The following is a 16,160-nucleotide window of genomic DNA, read 5'->3' as shown; positions in this document are numbered from 1 at the left end:
ATGGAGTGTAATTTTGGTCCTTTCAGTACTGAAGCACACCATAACATTTAGTACTAGGCATAATGTCCTCTTCTAAATATAGGCAGCACAATCCATTGTCCAAGTTGTTATTTTCCAGGATCCATTATCCAAGCTGGCACCAAGTAAACAGACGCACAGACCTACGGAGACCGTGAATGCCGTTGAGGTCTGCCAGAGGCACGGTGCATCAATGTAGGAGGCAGAGGGAAGGAACACTATCTTCACTAAATATACATTGTGTGCATTGACATAAAAGCAAAAACCATCTTAAAAAAAAAATGCTGCTAAAAGTCTATTCAGCCTGCAGAAGACGTCTTTCTTATTCATGTGAACAGAAAACGGTCAGAATTCATCAGTGTTTTGGATCAGTTTCATCAGTCAGTAATTTTTCCAAGTCTGAAAATATACCGTATATACATAAAATGTCAAAACTTTCCCTTTACATTACAAAGTTAAAGCAGCACTCCAATGGTTTTTTGAGTGCTGGAGCAGCACTTTAAATGTAAGCCCCCTACCCACTTTCTTATACTCACCCTCTGCCGTTTTTCATGCTTTTTCGGCGCCACTCCGGTCCCGTGAAGCCATCTTATGACTTTTACTTCTGACGTGGTGGAAGCCAGTAGTTACGTCACAAGCTTTCATTACAAGTCTATGACAGCCAGAACAAGGCTCTCATAGACTCGTATTGATTTGTGACCTTCGGCACGCTGCAGCAAATACTGGAGAGCGGCCGGCAGGTCACAAATAGCCAGGGACTGACCAGAGTGGCAGTGATTGAAAATGAAGCCACCAAAGGGTAAGTATAAGACAAGGGGCAGGGAACTTAGATTTAAAGCACCACTCAAGCAGTGCAGTTAAAGAGAAAAAAGCAACTGTGCAGGGCACAGAGAATATGCCCGCACGATCATGCCAGAAGCTCAGCTTAAGCGAAAACCGAACTGTGACTGTCAATCCAGGCGTGGTGCCTGCACCACTCCTGGCTGTTTAACCCCCTAAATGCTGAGATCAATTGTGACCACAGCACTTAGGTGGCTAAGAGAGGGAATGTGCGCCCATGCAATCGGCACCTTTACAATGTAATCGCGTGACAAAAATACTAAGCTTTTTCATCATACCGCCAAAATAAACTAAATAATGTGCAATCAATAAGATACATATAAAGATTGTAATGCTGAAAATGTCATCGTGCCCAGCAAAAAAAAACAAGCCCCCATTCAGCTGAGGAAAAATAAAAAAAAGTTATAGTTCTTACAACAAAGCGATGCAAAAACAATTTGTTTTTCTAGTAAAAAAAAAAATAAAAAAAATAAAATTGTGTAAAAGCGGAAAAACTCTGCTGCTTCATTATAGTGAACACGGTATATCCCTTGGGGGGTTTTCATCTGAATCACGAGATATATATTGAAACCCTGATGTAAGTGCTTAGCCTAGAGCACAGATAAATGTGATCCAAAATTTTATTTAAAATGTTACCAATAAAAGTTTCAACTCAATCCACAAAAAAATAATAATACAACTAAGTCCCCACTCAGGTCTGTCATCTGTCAATGGAAATATAGGGTTTTTTTATGTTACTAGTGACACAAAGGATCTGGAAAAGTGCTATGGTTTCCCTCCCCAAGAAGAAACCTACCAGAATCTATGTTCTAGCAGATTCTGTCAAATAGAAAATATAGCCCAATAGTCCAATATAATAGTGGATAATAGCAAGGACTAAAACATAACTTTTAATAATACATACATTAAAAGGGTACCAAAGTGCTAGTGCATGAATTGTGCAAACAACAATAAAAGGTGATGCCAGAATGGCAATAACTCAGAACAATCTCACCCAGATCTTCTCCATGGATAAGATTGGACACCGGTCCTGGGTTGATCACTGGCTGGAAGGAGCAGGGCAATGCGACGGGTGATGGGATAACAAACCCTGTCGTGCCCCGTGAGTAGACTTCCGCCCTGACAAGGGCAGCCCCAAATAAGTTGTCTGCCCCACAACCACAAAAATGAAAATATACTCCCGACGCGTTTCCCTCTTAATAAAAAGAGTTCCTCAGGGGAGAGCAATCAGCCTGCAATGGCAGGAGAGAGAAACCCAGGCCGGGCACATAGGTCTTCTTTGATCCACTAGCCTGTATTGATCCCTGCCACTGCAGGTGGATCTTGATCTTTTTCTCTCTCCTGCGTCACCCGTCGCATTGCCCTGCTCCTTCCAGCCAGTGATCAACCCAGGACCGGTGTCCAATCTTATCCATGGAGAAGATCTGGGTGAGATTGTTCTGAGTTATTGCCATTCTGGCATCACCTTTTATTGTTGTTTGCACAATTCATGCACTAGCACTTTGGTACCCTTTTAATGTATGTATTATTAAAAGTTATGTTTTAGTCCTTGCTATTATCCAGAATCTATGTTCCCAAATTCAAATGCCCCCCTCCGTTGTGAGCCATACAGTGTGTCTGAACAACATTTAAGGTCCACATGTTTGGCATTACTGCTGTGAATAGAGCCCATTTAATTAATGGGGCGCATGTCTCCAGAAGAACGAGCCGAGCACAATGTACGGGCAACTACAATGTACTGGGCACTACAATGGCAGATTTGTAATTTTCCCTCTGTAACATAGCTACTTGCTTCGGAAAACACCCATGGAGTCAAAATTGTCACTACAGCTATACACGGTGTGCAGAATTATTAGGCAAATGAGTGTTTTGATCACATGATGCTTTTTATACATGTTGTCCTACTCCAAGCTGTATAGGCTTGAGAGCCAACTACCAATTAAGTAAATCAGGTGATGTGCATCTCTGTAATGAGGAGGGGTGTGGTGTAATGACATCAACACCCTACATAAGGTGTGCTTAATTATTAGGCAACTTCCTTTACTTTGGTAAAATAGGTCAGAAGAGAGATTTGACAGGCTCTGAAAAGTCCAAAATTGTGAGATGTCTTGCAGAGGGATGCAGCAGTCTTGAAATTGCCAAACTTTTGAAGCGTGATCACCGAACAATCAAGTGTTTCATGGCGAATACCAAACAGGGTCACAGGAAGCGTGTTGGGCAAAAAAGGCACAAAATAACTGCCCATGAATTGAGGAAAATCAAGCGTGAAGCTGCCAAGATGATTTCAGAGCTGCAACATTACTGGAGTATCAAAAAGCACAAGGTGTGCCATACTCAGGGACATGGCCAAGGTAAGGAAGGCTGAAAAACGACCACCTTTGAACAAGAAAAACATAAGATAAAACGTCAAGACTGGGCCAAGAAATATCTTAAGACTGATTTTTCAAAGGTTTTATGGACTGATGAAATGAGAGTGACTCTTGATGGGCCAGATGGACGGGCCAGAGGCTGATCAGTAAAGGGCAGAGAGCTCCACTCCGACTCAGACGCCAGCAAGGTACTAGTATGGGCTGGTATCATCAAAGATGAACTTGTGGGACCTTTTCGGATTGATGATGAAGTGAAGCTCAACTCCCAGACCTACTGCCAGTTTTTGGAAGACAACTTCTTCAAGCAATGGTACAGGAAGAAGTTGGTATCGTTCAAGAAAAACATGATTTTCATGCAGGACAATGCTCCATCACATGCATCCAACTACTCCACAGCCTGGAGATGAAAAAATAATGACATGGCCCCCTTGTTCACCTGATCTGAACCCCATAGAGAACCTGTGGTCCCTCATAAAATGTGAGATCTACAGGGAGGGAAAACAGTACACCTCTCGGAACAGTATCTGGGAGGCTGTGATGACTGCTGCACACAATGTTGATCGTAAACAGATCAAGCAACTGACAGAATCTATGGATGGTAGGCTGTTGAGTGTCATCATAAAGAAAGGTGGTCACTATTTTTTTGGGCTTTGTTTTTGCATGGCAGAAATGTTTATTCACTAAATTTTGTGCAGTTATATTGGTTTACCTGGTGAAAATAAACAAGTGAGATGGGAATATATTTGGTTTTTATTAAGTTGCTTAATAATTCTGCACAGTAATAGCTACCTGCTAAAACAGATATCCTCCTAAGATCGCCAAATCTAAGAAGAAAAAAAAACTTCCAAATATATTAAGCTTTGATATTTATGATTCTTTTGGGTTGATTGAGAACATAGTTGTTGATCAATAATAAAAAAAATCTTCTAAAATACAACTTGCCTAATAATTCTGCACACAGTGTAGATAAATTCACAGAGTGGTATAATTTCCAAAATGGGGTCACTTGAGGGAATTCTGCCAGATAGGGGCTCTGTGTATGGAGTCTGCAAACTATTCTAGAAAAATTTGTGCCCAAGAGTCAAATAGTGCTTCTGAGCCCTGCGATGTGGCCAAATGTGAGGTATTGCCATATGCAGCAGAAATGGAGAGACAAATATTGGTGCCAGTTTTTACCCATTTCCCCTTGTGAAAATGCAGAAGCTGTGCTGCACTTCTGCGCTTCTTCCTCTCTGAGCTTCAAAAGTGATGTGCTCCTTAAAAAAAAATATTAGTTTTGTAATTTTTTTGGGAAAAATTAGAAATTGCTGACAAGTCATGTGGGAAGTGTTCTTTATTAATCATTTTGTGTGATCTCTCTGGTTTATGGGCATCAAAATGAAGTTTCAAAATTACAAAATATTTACATGTTTTGTAAAATTGTTGATGTTTTCTTCATAACTTGAATAATTTCATAAATATCGACCGAAATTTAAAAAGGGGTTATCCGGCTTAAGCCCACTTTACACGTTGCAATTAGTTGTACAATCGCATTTGCGATGTGACACGCCCAGGTTGCATACGGGATCTATGAGATTTCACGTTGGTCGTTCATTTGCTGTCACACGAGCGTTAGTAGTCTATGTTAAATTGGTCAATTTTGTGTGCGATCCTTTAGATCATGTGTTCTGTGACGTATGCATTGAGCACCTTTTTTTTTTTTTATTTATTGACTTGCCAAGCGTGTGTAATGTGGGATGCGTTTTTACTATGTCATCTGCCATTCAGCTCTGCTACATGGCCGCTGACAGCAGACACAGACAGCCATGTAGCAGAGCTGAATGGCAGATGACAGCAGACACAGACAGAGCCACACTGTCAGAATGAACTCGGGTGAACCTCACCCGACTTCATTGTCATGCTGCGGCTCTGTCTGTGTCGCGTCCTGATTAGCGGTCACCTGTGAAGGACTCACCGGTGACCGCTAAACTCCTGAGTAAGTGAATTGAGCAGCCCTCTCTCATACTCACCGATCCCCGATCCCCGGCGCTGCACGGCATTCACACTGCTCCGGCGGCTTTTACTGTTTTGAAAAAGCCGGCCGCCCATTAAACAATTTCGTATTCCCTGCTTTCCCCGCCCACCAGCGCCTATGATTGGTTACAGTGAGACACGCCCCCACTCTGAGTGACAGGTGTCACACTGCACCCAATCACAGCAGCCGGTGGGCGTGTCTATACTGTGTAGTGAAATAAATAATTAAATAATTTAAAAAAACGGCGTGCGGTTCCCCCCATTTTTAAAACCAGCCAGATAAAGCCATACGGCTGAAGGCTGGTATTCTCAGGATGGGGAGCTCCACGTTATGGGGAGCCCCCCACCCTAACAATATCAGCCAACAGCCGCCCAGAATTGCCGCATACATAATATGCGACAGTTCTGGGACTGTACCCGGCTCTTCCCGATTTACCCTGGTGCCGTTGGCAAATCGGGGTAATAAGGAGTTATTGGCAGCCCATAGCTGCCAATAAGTCCTAGATTAATCATGTCAGGCGTCTATGAGACACCCTCCATGATTAATCTGTAAGTTACAGTAAATAAACACACACCCGAAAAAATCCTTTATTAGAAATAAAAACACACACATATACCCTGGTTCACCACTTTAATCTGCCCCAAAAAGCCCTCCTTGTCCGGCGTAATCCAGGATGATCCAGCGTCGCTTCCACCGCAGCTGCATGGAGGTGACCGGAGCCGCAGCAGACACAGCCGCTCCGGTCACCTCCATGCAGCAAATGAACACAGCCGCGCGATCAGCTGCTGTCACTGAGGTTACCCGCGGCCACCGGTGGATGCAGCGGTGGCCGCGGGTAACCTCAGTGACAGCAGCTGATCGCGCGGCTGTGTTCATTTGCTGCATGGAGGTGACCGGAGCGGCTGTGTCTGCTGCAGCTCCGGTCACCTCCATGCAGCTGCGGTGGAAGCGACGCTGGATCATCCTGGATTACGCCGGACAAGGAGGGCTTTTTGGGGCAGATTAAAGTGGTGAACCAGGGTATATGTGTGTGTTTTTATTTCTAATAAAGGATTTTTTCGGGTGTGTGTTTATTTACTGTAACTTACAGATTAATCATGGAGGGTGTCTCATAGACGCCTGACATGATTAATCTAGGACTTATTGGCAGCTATGGGCTGCCAATAACTCCTTATTACCCCGATTTGCCAACGGCACCAGGGTAAATCGGGAAGAGCCGGGTACAGTCCCAGAACTGTCGCATATTATGTATGCGGCAATTCTGGGCGGCTGTTGGCTAATATTGTTAGGGTGGGGGGCTCCCCATAACGTGGAGCTCCCCATCCTGAGAATACCAGCCTTCAGCCGTATGGCTTTATCTGGCTGGTTTTAAAAATGGGGGGAACCGCACGCCGTTTTTTTAAATTATTTAATTATTTATTTCACTACACAGTATAGACACGCCCACCGGCTGCTGTGATTGGGTGCAGTGTGACACCTGTCACTCAGAGTGGGGGCGTGTCTCACTGTAACCAATCATAGGCGCTGGTGGGCGGGGAAAGCAGGGAATACGAAATTGTTTAATGGGCGGCCGGCTTTTTCAAAACAGTAAAAGCCGCCGGAGCAGTGTGAATGCCGTGCAGCGCCAGGGATCGGGGATCGGTGAGTATATGAGAGAGGGGGATAGACTGACATGGACTGAGAGTGAGGGACAGAGATAGTGACGGACTGACAGATTAGTGCATGACAGACATTGTGAGGCGCTTCAGAACGCAGCTTTTCAGCTGCGCTCTGAAGCAGACCTTTTTGAAGCTGCGGTGCAGAGCGCACACCTGCGCACATAGCATCAGACACCAAAATCGTATGAGGGATGTCACACGTTACAATTGACTAGGTTCGTGCAACAAAACGCTCAATTCTAGAGAATGATACGATGTGTTTGCGATCAACGGTTTTGCGTTCAATCCTGATCGCATGTAGCTGTCACACGCAGATACCTCACAAACGATGCCGGATGTGCGTCACTTACAACTTGACCCCAACGACGGATTGTGAGATATATTGAAGCGTGTGTAGCGGGCTTTATTTTTGTTTATTGTACTATTGGGCTACATTGGGGAAGGTAAGTAGATAGCAACTACCTACCTGCCTTGCTGTCAGCCCCTCTCCCCCGACTCTGTGTGGTCATGTGATCGCTCCTACCGTGATTTTGCTGCTTCCTGTGATGATACGTCGACACGGGCAGCTTATGACAGCTTATCATAGCCGACGTCATGTAGCTGCCCTGCTGGGCATGTACAGTGCGCCGGAGTCCCCGCCCCCCTTCCCCCACACCCTCCCACACATTCCGTAGTCTCCCACGCCACTGCTGTGGGATCCGTGAGCTGAAGGTATGGGCCTGGTGGTGGTTGCCCGCCAGCAGCGGGCCCCCTGCTCAGGATCGCATGTTCAAATGTATGGGCATCACAGATGTCAATACATTGCAAAGCACTGATGAGAGGGAGCGCAGCGCTGATTCTCATCATTGTCCCACTGTCTGCTCTGACAGTTCAGTACAGCGGTGACGTCACTACTGTGCTGATATGGCCATAGCACAGACAGCAGGCGAACGAGTAGCAATGGCGCGGACCGAGGAAAGGCGAGTATGTATTTATTCCCTACATGGTGGGGGCGTATAATGCTACAATGGGCTGCAGAGCGCTGTGTGATGTGGTGCAGAGCGCCGTAAAGGGGGAGGGGGTGCAGAGCGCCGTGTAGGGGGAGGGGGTGCAGAGCGCCGTGTGCCCGTGTGGGATTCTTACTTCCAATTCTGTAGTGATGAGAGGTCAGTGCTGGGCAGAATACTGCCAGCCAATGAGTGTGCAGAGGGCGGGGCTGGACACTGAGGCCGGGTGGTATATTTGACTATGAAATACTGCGGCGTTTCACTGGAAAATATACTTTAACGGCCACCGGGGATTAAGCCACTTTAGAGACTAGTTGGACAGTCTGGTTCCCAGTGGTTCTTCCTGCCCGTTGCCCTGGAGGGACAGGTCTCTGCCTATACGCGCATGTAAGTAGAGAACCGATAGCCAATGGTAGCGGGCGGGGAGAAGCCTATACGACTAGTCAACAGCGCGGCTCGGTACTCGACGGCCATTAAAGTATGTTGTTCTATGAAACGCCGCAGTGTGTCATAGTCAAATATACCTGACTGTGATCGTACCGCCAGTGGCTGACTCATGCTGTCATGGATTAGGCAGCATGTATCAGCCGTCAGGTTCACTATAAAGCCATCTTTCTCTTTAGTGTGCCTGTCAAACATACTATCATTGCATCTGTCAGACACTTCTCAAAATTACAATCAGTCAAAAGGAAAAAAAAAAAAATATATAATATATATATTATATTTTTTTTTTCCCTTTTGACTGATTGATTGTAATCTTGAGAAGAGTCTGACAGGTCCAATGAGATATATATACACATATATATATATATATATATATATATATATATATAATTTTATTTATTGGGGTTTTTTTTGAGGGTGGTGACTGCTGTCCGAAAATTATTTTTGACCATCATGTTTTTAGCAGTTACAGTTAGGTCCAGAAATATTTGGACAGTGACACAATTTTCGCGAGTTGGGCTCTGCATGCCACCACATTGGATTTGAAATGAAACCTCTACAACAGAATTCAAGTGCAGATTGTAACGTTTAATTTGAAGGTTTGAACAAAAATATCTGATAGAAATTGTAGGAATTGTACACATTTCTTTACAAACACTCCACATTTTAGGAGGTCAAAAGTAATTGGACAAATAAACCAAACCCAAACAAAATATTTTTATTTGCAATATTGTGTTGCGAATCCTTTGGAGGCAATCACTGCCTTAAGTCTGGAACCCATGGACATCACCAAACGCTGGGTTTCCTCCTTCTTAATGCTTTGCCAGGCCTTTACAGCCGCAGCCTTCAGGTCTTGCTTGTTTGTGGGTCTTTCCGTCTTAAGTCTGGATTTGAGCACGTGAAATGCATGCTCAATTGGGTTAAGATCTGGTGATTGACTTGGCCATTGCAGAATGTTCCACTTTTTTGCACTCATGAACTCCTGGGTAGCTTTGGCTGTATGCTTGGGGTCATTGTCCATCTGTACTATGAAGCGCCGTCCGATCAACTTTGCGGCATTTGGCTGAATCTGGGCTGAAAGTATATCCCGGTACACTTCAGAATTCATCCGGCTACTCTTGTCTGCTGTTATGTCATCAATAAACACACGTGAGCCAGTGCCATTGAAAGCCATGCATGCCCATGCCATCACGTTGCCTCCACCATGTTTTACAGAGGATGTGGTGTGCCTTGGATCATGTGCCGTTCCCTTTCTTCTCCAAACTTTTTTCTTCCCATCATTCTGGTACAGGTTGATCTTTGTCTCATCTGTCCATAGAATACTTTTCCAGAACTGAGCTGGCTTCATGAGGTGTTTTTCAGCAAATTTAACTCTGGCCTGTCTATTTTTGGAATTGATGAATGGTTTGCATCTAGATGTGAACCCTTTGTATTTACTTTCCTGGAGTCTTCTCTTTACTGTTGACTTAGAGACAGATACACCTACTTCACTGAGAGTGTTCTGAACTTCAGTTGATGCTGTGAACGGGTTCTTCTTCACCAAAGAAAGTATGCGGCGATCATCCACCACTGTTGTCATCCGTGGACGCCTAGGCCTTTTTGAGTTCCCAAGCTCACCAGTCAATTCCTTTTTTCTCAGAATGTACCCGACTGTTGATTTTGCTACTCCAAGCATGTCTGCTATCTCTCTGATGGATTTTTTCTTTTTTTTTTCAGCCTCAGGATGTTCTGCTTCACCTCAATTGAGAGTTCCTTAGACCGCATGTTGTCTGGTCACAGCAACAGCTTCCAAATGCAAAACCACACACCTGTAATCAACCCCAGACCTTTTAACTACTTCATTGATTACAGGTTAACGAGGGAGACGCCTTCAGAGTTAATTGCAGCCCTTAGAGTCCCTTGAAAAAGAGGAGGCTATGCATTACAGAGCTATGATTCCTAAACCCTTTCTCCGATTTGGATGTGAAAACTCTCATATTGCAGCTGGGAGTGTGCACTTTCAGCCCATATTATATATATAATTGTATTTCTGAACATGTTTTTGTAAACAGCTAAAATAACAAAACTTGTGTCACTGTCAAAATATTTCTGGCCCTGACTGTAGGTGCACAAAAATTACAAATTACTTAAGGTAGTCAAATGGAAAGACAGAAGTGGAATAATAGTACAGCTTTTTACAGGATGTTCACAGCAGGACAGGCTCATATGTATTGAGCTGTTCTTTTTGGATAAGAACTATTTGCATAACTTGTCCCCCGGGCACAGCCGGAGGTCAGCAGTACCTTGCATTGCGTTAGTGTTGCACAGGCAGGTGCAGACAGATCACTTGGAGACTGTAGGGAAGCACCGAAATACTGGTCTAGACAATTACTAGTGCTGAAGACGACGTCTGATGTTGTATAAGGGATTCTTCCATTCCACACAGCGTGGGCGATGATATACAGGCATGAGTACACAGGCCCAGCAAAAATGTTCCATTACCTATTGTTATCCTATAGATGCAGTCACAGTGATAAGACATACTGAACACCTTTTAAAGATGCACTATTTTACCGTGAGTGATCCAATTGGAGCCATTTTATAAATTACAACATGGAATTACTATGCGAGAAATGTGTTCCTTATTTTCTTAACAGTTTTTCTTCTCTAAGTTTAAAAGGGAACTTGTCAGGTGGAATATGCAGTGAGATCCACGAGCAGTTCTGGGTGCATAGTGCTATTCCCTGCCTAACTGTCCCTGTATACACTAACATAGATAAAGAGATCTTTAGAAAAAGTATTTCTAAAGATACTTTATCTTATGCTAATGAACAGGGGGACTAGTCCCAAGGGAGTTATATCCCCCGACTAGCTACCCTCATAGTATGTTAGTACACCCACAGGGGTGTACTAACATGCTATTCAATGCAGCGTCACCAGCGGTGCTGTATGTACCTGTGTTCACACTTCAAAATGCCGGGCACTTCCAGTCATGTGCAATAGCCTCTCTGAAGCCAGGACGCATACACTTGGCTTCATACTGTACATGACTGGAAGTGCCTGGCATCCAGAAACGCGGTCACAGCGAACACAGGTACACGTGGCACCGCTGATGATACTGAACAGCATGTTAGTACGCCCCTGTGGCGTACTAACGCTCTTCCCGCTCTTGGGACTAATTTGCGCTCTTGGAACTAGTCTTGGGACAAGATCTACCGAAGTGAGCAAAGCATTTTTGGGGCGGGGTGGGACGGCACCCGCTAGTCCTATTCATGAAAAGCTACATTACCTCAGCGGTGTAGCTCACGCCAGAAATGTTACATGTCTGTACTGCTGACAATGTCTGGACATGCTCCTGATGAGATGGCGGATGGAGTCCTGGGGGATTTCTTCCCAGACCTGTATTATCATTCAGGCACTGCTTAGGCTGCCTTCACACCTCCGGTTTTTGCTATGCGGCACAATCCGGCACTTTGCAGGAAAATCGCAACCGTTTTTTTTGGTGCCGGTTGCGATTTTCCTGCATAGACTTTAATTAGTGCCGCATTGTGCCGCATGGCCTTGCGTTCCGTCCGGTTTTTGCCGCATGCGGCAGATTTAGCCGATACGGCGGCCGGATGGAACGTTGCCTGGCACGTTTTTTCGTGCGGCAAAAAAAACCGCATCGCGCCGCATTCGGCCGATGCGGCGCATTTTCCAATGCATGCCTATGGCGGCCGGATGCGGCAATAACCGCATCCGGCCGCCGCATGCGGTTTTTGCCACTGCGCATGCTCAGTAGCATGCCGCAAGCGGCAAAAACCGGACTGGCTGCAAAGGAAAAACTTATGCAAAGGATGCGGTGTTTTCACCGCATCCGTTGCATAGCTTGCACAGCCGGATTGAGCCGCAGAGCTCAAGCCGGATGTGTGAAAGTAGCCTTACACTCTTAATACATGAGAGAAGGCTTTTTTTTTTTTTTACACCAGTGAACTAGCTTAAAGGGGTTCTCCAAGGTTATAAAATATGGCCTATGTCACAAAATTCAAATGTCAGGTTAGGCTCCAGTTTAAAGAAACACAGCTTCTGAGACCTGTGTCTCAAGTGACAGAGGAGCACATATACCGGAGTGTGACGTGTGTGACAGGAGAAATAAATCTTTTCCTCAGCTAACTAAGCCCTGAGGACTGAGGTGGGGGAAAAATAATGTCACAGCCCTTGTCCTTGACTCATGAAAGTACATATGTTTTCGATATTGATACTCTATCAGCTGAAACACAGGTCTCGGAAGTGGAGTTTCTTCAGACTGTAGCCCATCCTAGGGACTAGGCCTGGCTGCTGTTTGAATTACATGACAGGAGCCTTTTTTAAATTCTTGGAGAACAACGTTAAAGTTCTGACAATGGCTCCGAGGCTTTAATTTCGCTATTTGAAAGCTACCATTGGCTATCACGTGGAGGTTTGTGTGACCCCTGCTGGAAGATGTTGAAAGCAATATAACATTAATGAAGACATCGCCAGACTCTTATCTGTCACATGAACTCGAGCTCAAACCTTCTCTCTTCTGTGAGGAAAACAAGATGCCAATCAAGTTGGTTTGTTAACAATGGTCCCAGTACAGTACACTGTGTGCTCAGACAACTCTCGTGGAGTCTGTTTCGGACAATTTGGTCAGAAATATTCACACAGTAGCCGCCGGAGGTCATTTTATTGGGCTCTGGCAGTGTGCCTCCAGATTCTCCAAGCATAAAGGAGCAGATACCGATCCTGCTGCGGGGTTTATTCCTAACTATACAGATTGATATCCCTGAAGTATTAACTCAGGGTTATACAGAGGTGCTTAGGTGTTCCCTTGATGTTTTTGAGCACTGGTCAGTGGAAATATAATATGAGAATATCTACTCAGAAACCAACTCTATACAGGGACATCTTTTTTTTGGTCTCACAGTATACTGTAATTTCTTCCTACGTCTACTTGATCTTCTTTCTACACCTTCATGTACTGTACTTTTTACATGAGCTGTGGTCAAGAAGTATTTTAGGTTAAAAGGAGTTTTCCAAACAGTAGACATGGTAGTAATTGTACAGATCAAGAAAATATAAAGGCGTTGTCAAGGACTAACATGTGACAGGCCGTCAATATGAAATCAGTGGGGTCCTGACACCCTGGTACCCCCGATCAGCTGATATCTGCTCTGGCCATGCCAAATGTAAGAGCTCCGGACACTCTTTAGTGGCAGATGGTGAGTACTTTATGGCACATTCATGTGCATAGTTCCTGTTAACACCTTTCACATGAACTGCCATTTATATGTAAAGAAAAGATGGTCCATGGAAGCGTTATTAAGTTTACTGACAGTATATCAATGTGCAGATTCACATACTTAGCGGAGAGCTGGTAGACACACATGATCACTCTCCAGACCTCCGAATCATCAGACCATTCATGGCATAGAGACCCAACAATGCAGTCTAGTTGCCTACTTGCCAAAGAATGAGCAAATACGTACTATTTAATTTACCTGCTCGAGACGACAAAGTAGTTCTATTCTGCTTAGGCTAGTTTCACACTTGCGTTGAACGGTATCCGTTGCATTGCGTTGTGTAACGGATGCAATGGATGCTGCAAAACAACGCAATTCGTTTTTCTTTTTTTTTGTTGTTTTTTTTTACAGTTTTACCAGCGGCAGACTATTGTGAACGATCAGCTGATCGCTCCCAGTAGCCGGCCGCTGGGTGATCAGCTGATCGCTCCCTGCAGCCGACCGCCGGGTGATCAGCTGATCGCTCCCTGCAGCCGACCGCCGGGTGATCAGCTGATCGCTCCCTGCAGCCGACCGCCGGGTGATCAGCTGATCGCTCCCAGTAGCCGGCCGCCGGGTGATCAGCTGATCGCTCCCAGTAGCCGGCCGCCGGGTGATCAGCTGATCGCTCCCAGTAGCCGGCCGCCGGGTGATCAGCTGATCGCTCCCTGCAGCCGACCGCCGAGTGATCAGCTGATCGCTCCCTGCAGCCGACCGCCGGGTGATCAGCTGATCGCTCCCAGTAGCCGGCCGATCAGCTGATCGCTCCCTGCAGCCGACCACCGGGTGATCAGCTGAGCGCCGTCACTTGCCGGCGCCCGGGCATGCCGGCGGGCGGGCGCTCAGCTGAGCGGTGTGACTTGCCGGCGGCCGGGCATGCTGGCGGCCGGTCGCTCAGCTGAGCGCTGTGACTTGCCGACGGCCGGGCGCTCAGCTGAACGTTCGGCCACCGCGAGGCAAAATAAAGTTTGATTTAAAAAAAGAAGAGCATGCGCAGTGAAATCCAGAGGATTCCGTTGCTCAAAATAACGTTACATGCTGCGTTCCTACCGCTGGGCGGAAGCAACGGAGCGTCGCCCAGCGGAAGCAACGCAGGTCCTTTTGGTACAATCCGTCACCCATACAAGTCTATGGGAAACAGCGGAATCCGTTAATGGATTCCGCTGGTTTCCAAAAGGGCGGATTGTAACGGAAGGAAATAAATGCAAGTGTGAAAGTACCCTTATCTTCACCCAAACCTACTTGGGCTTCTTATTTCTGCTGCCAGAGATGGGAAAGAGAAACAGACGAGGACTTATGGGGCTATTTTTTCATCTGTTAGACAGGGAAGGGGACTGACATCAGCTGATGTGATTAGTGAGACATGCAGAACATAGCGGTCATCTACGAGGGGTGGAGTGGGTTCAACTCTTGACCTGCTCCATGCAGTGTTACCAAGGCTGAGCTTTGGGTAGGGATTAGTGATGAGCGAGCACTACCATGATTGGGTGCTCTGAACTCGTAACGATTAGTTGGAAGCTCCGACGGGCGTGTACCGGGTATAATGGAAGTCAAGGGGAAACTGGAGCAATTTTTCAGAAGATCTTCCCATGCTCGAGTTCCCCATTGATTTCCAATATACTCGATACACGAGTCATGCCCGTTGGAGCTTCCATCTACTCATTATGAGCACGGTAGTGCTCAACTCATCGCTAGTAGGTATCTCAGGGATTGGCACTTTGCCGACTTCCGAAAGAGACCTCAGGCCACCTCATGGCAGAAGCGGCCCTGGAGAACAATTACTTGTACTACATTAACAGTATCCCCATTGTTTGCCAGGTATCCAAATGATGTGAATGCAAAGAATGGTGGCTTACCGGACTTTCTGGAAATGCAAATTAGAGATGCTATGAATGGTCTTAAAATCCGAAAGCCCTGCAGCTTTACTTCCCCATTAATGGATTTAGACAAAGCACTGGTTCTGGGTGACAGACAAGTTCCAAAATAGCTCGTGAAATGTAGATGGACCATACGGAGAGACTTTGGACTTTACAGAAGGTAGATTTTCCTGGCAGACTAATCTGAAGGTTTACTTTGAGGGGCCATGGGGCCCTTTGTAATTTCATTTATGAATGTCCAGTGAGAGAGGAACACTACTCCGGGTCCTAAAAATATCATTACAGATGTAGCAAACATAACTTGATATCGCTGGACCATCAATGGCTGTCTAGAAGTCTGTATTCTGCTGAAAGGGCTCCAACACGTTTTCTGAACCAATCAGTTTTCATGGCTTGCTGCCCAATATTCCTTTACCCAAACCTTATGTCCCGTCCACCTGTAGATATTCCTTGTCCCTAACCTTTTCAGACACGGTTCATGCTTCAATCCTCATTCTAGATGTATTATTGTGGACATGGAAAAAAATTCAGTGGTCAAGCTCGAAATTGAGAAAAACACAAGAATTGTGGAAATTCCTTGAGGATGATTTTGGAGAACACATTTAAGAAAAAAAATTAAATAAAGCTGCTAGATTATGGAAATCCTGACTGTGTTTATCCCCAAACAGGTGACAAGCCGCCTAATCTGAAAAC

At 45.5% G+C, this 16,160-nt stretch overlaps 1 protein-coding gene across 2 annotated transcripts in view; it reads right to left on the bottom strand.

Moving 5' to 3' along the window:
• The window catches only part of MMD (monocyte to macrophage differentiation associated), an 81,521-nt gene that overhangs the window by 39,058 nt on the left and 26,303 nt on the right, over positions 1-16,160 (bottom strand). The window lies entirely within an intron of this gene.

This window comes from Anomaloglossus baeobatrachus, chromosome 5, assembly GCF_048569485.1.
Source record: "Anomaloglossus baeobatrachus isolate aAnoBae1 chromosome 5, aAnoBae1.hap1, whole genome shotgun sequence".
Classification (NCBI taxonomy): Eukaryota; Metazoa; Chordata; class Amphibia; order Anura; family Aromobatidae; genus Anomaloglossus; species Anomaloglossus baeobatrachus.
Note: the sequence above shows the minus strand (reverse complement) of the source record. Positions and strands in the feature narration are given on the sequence as shown.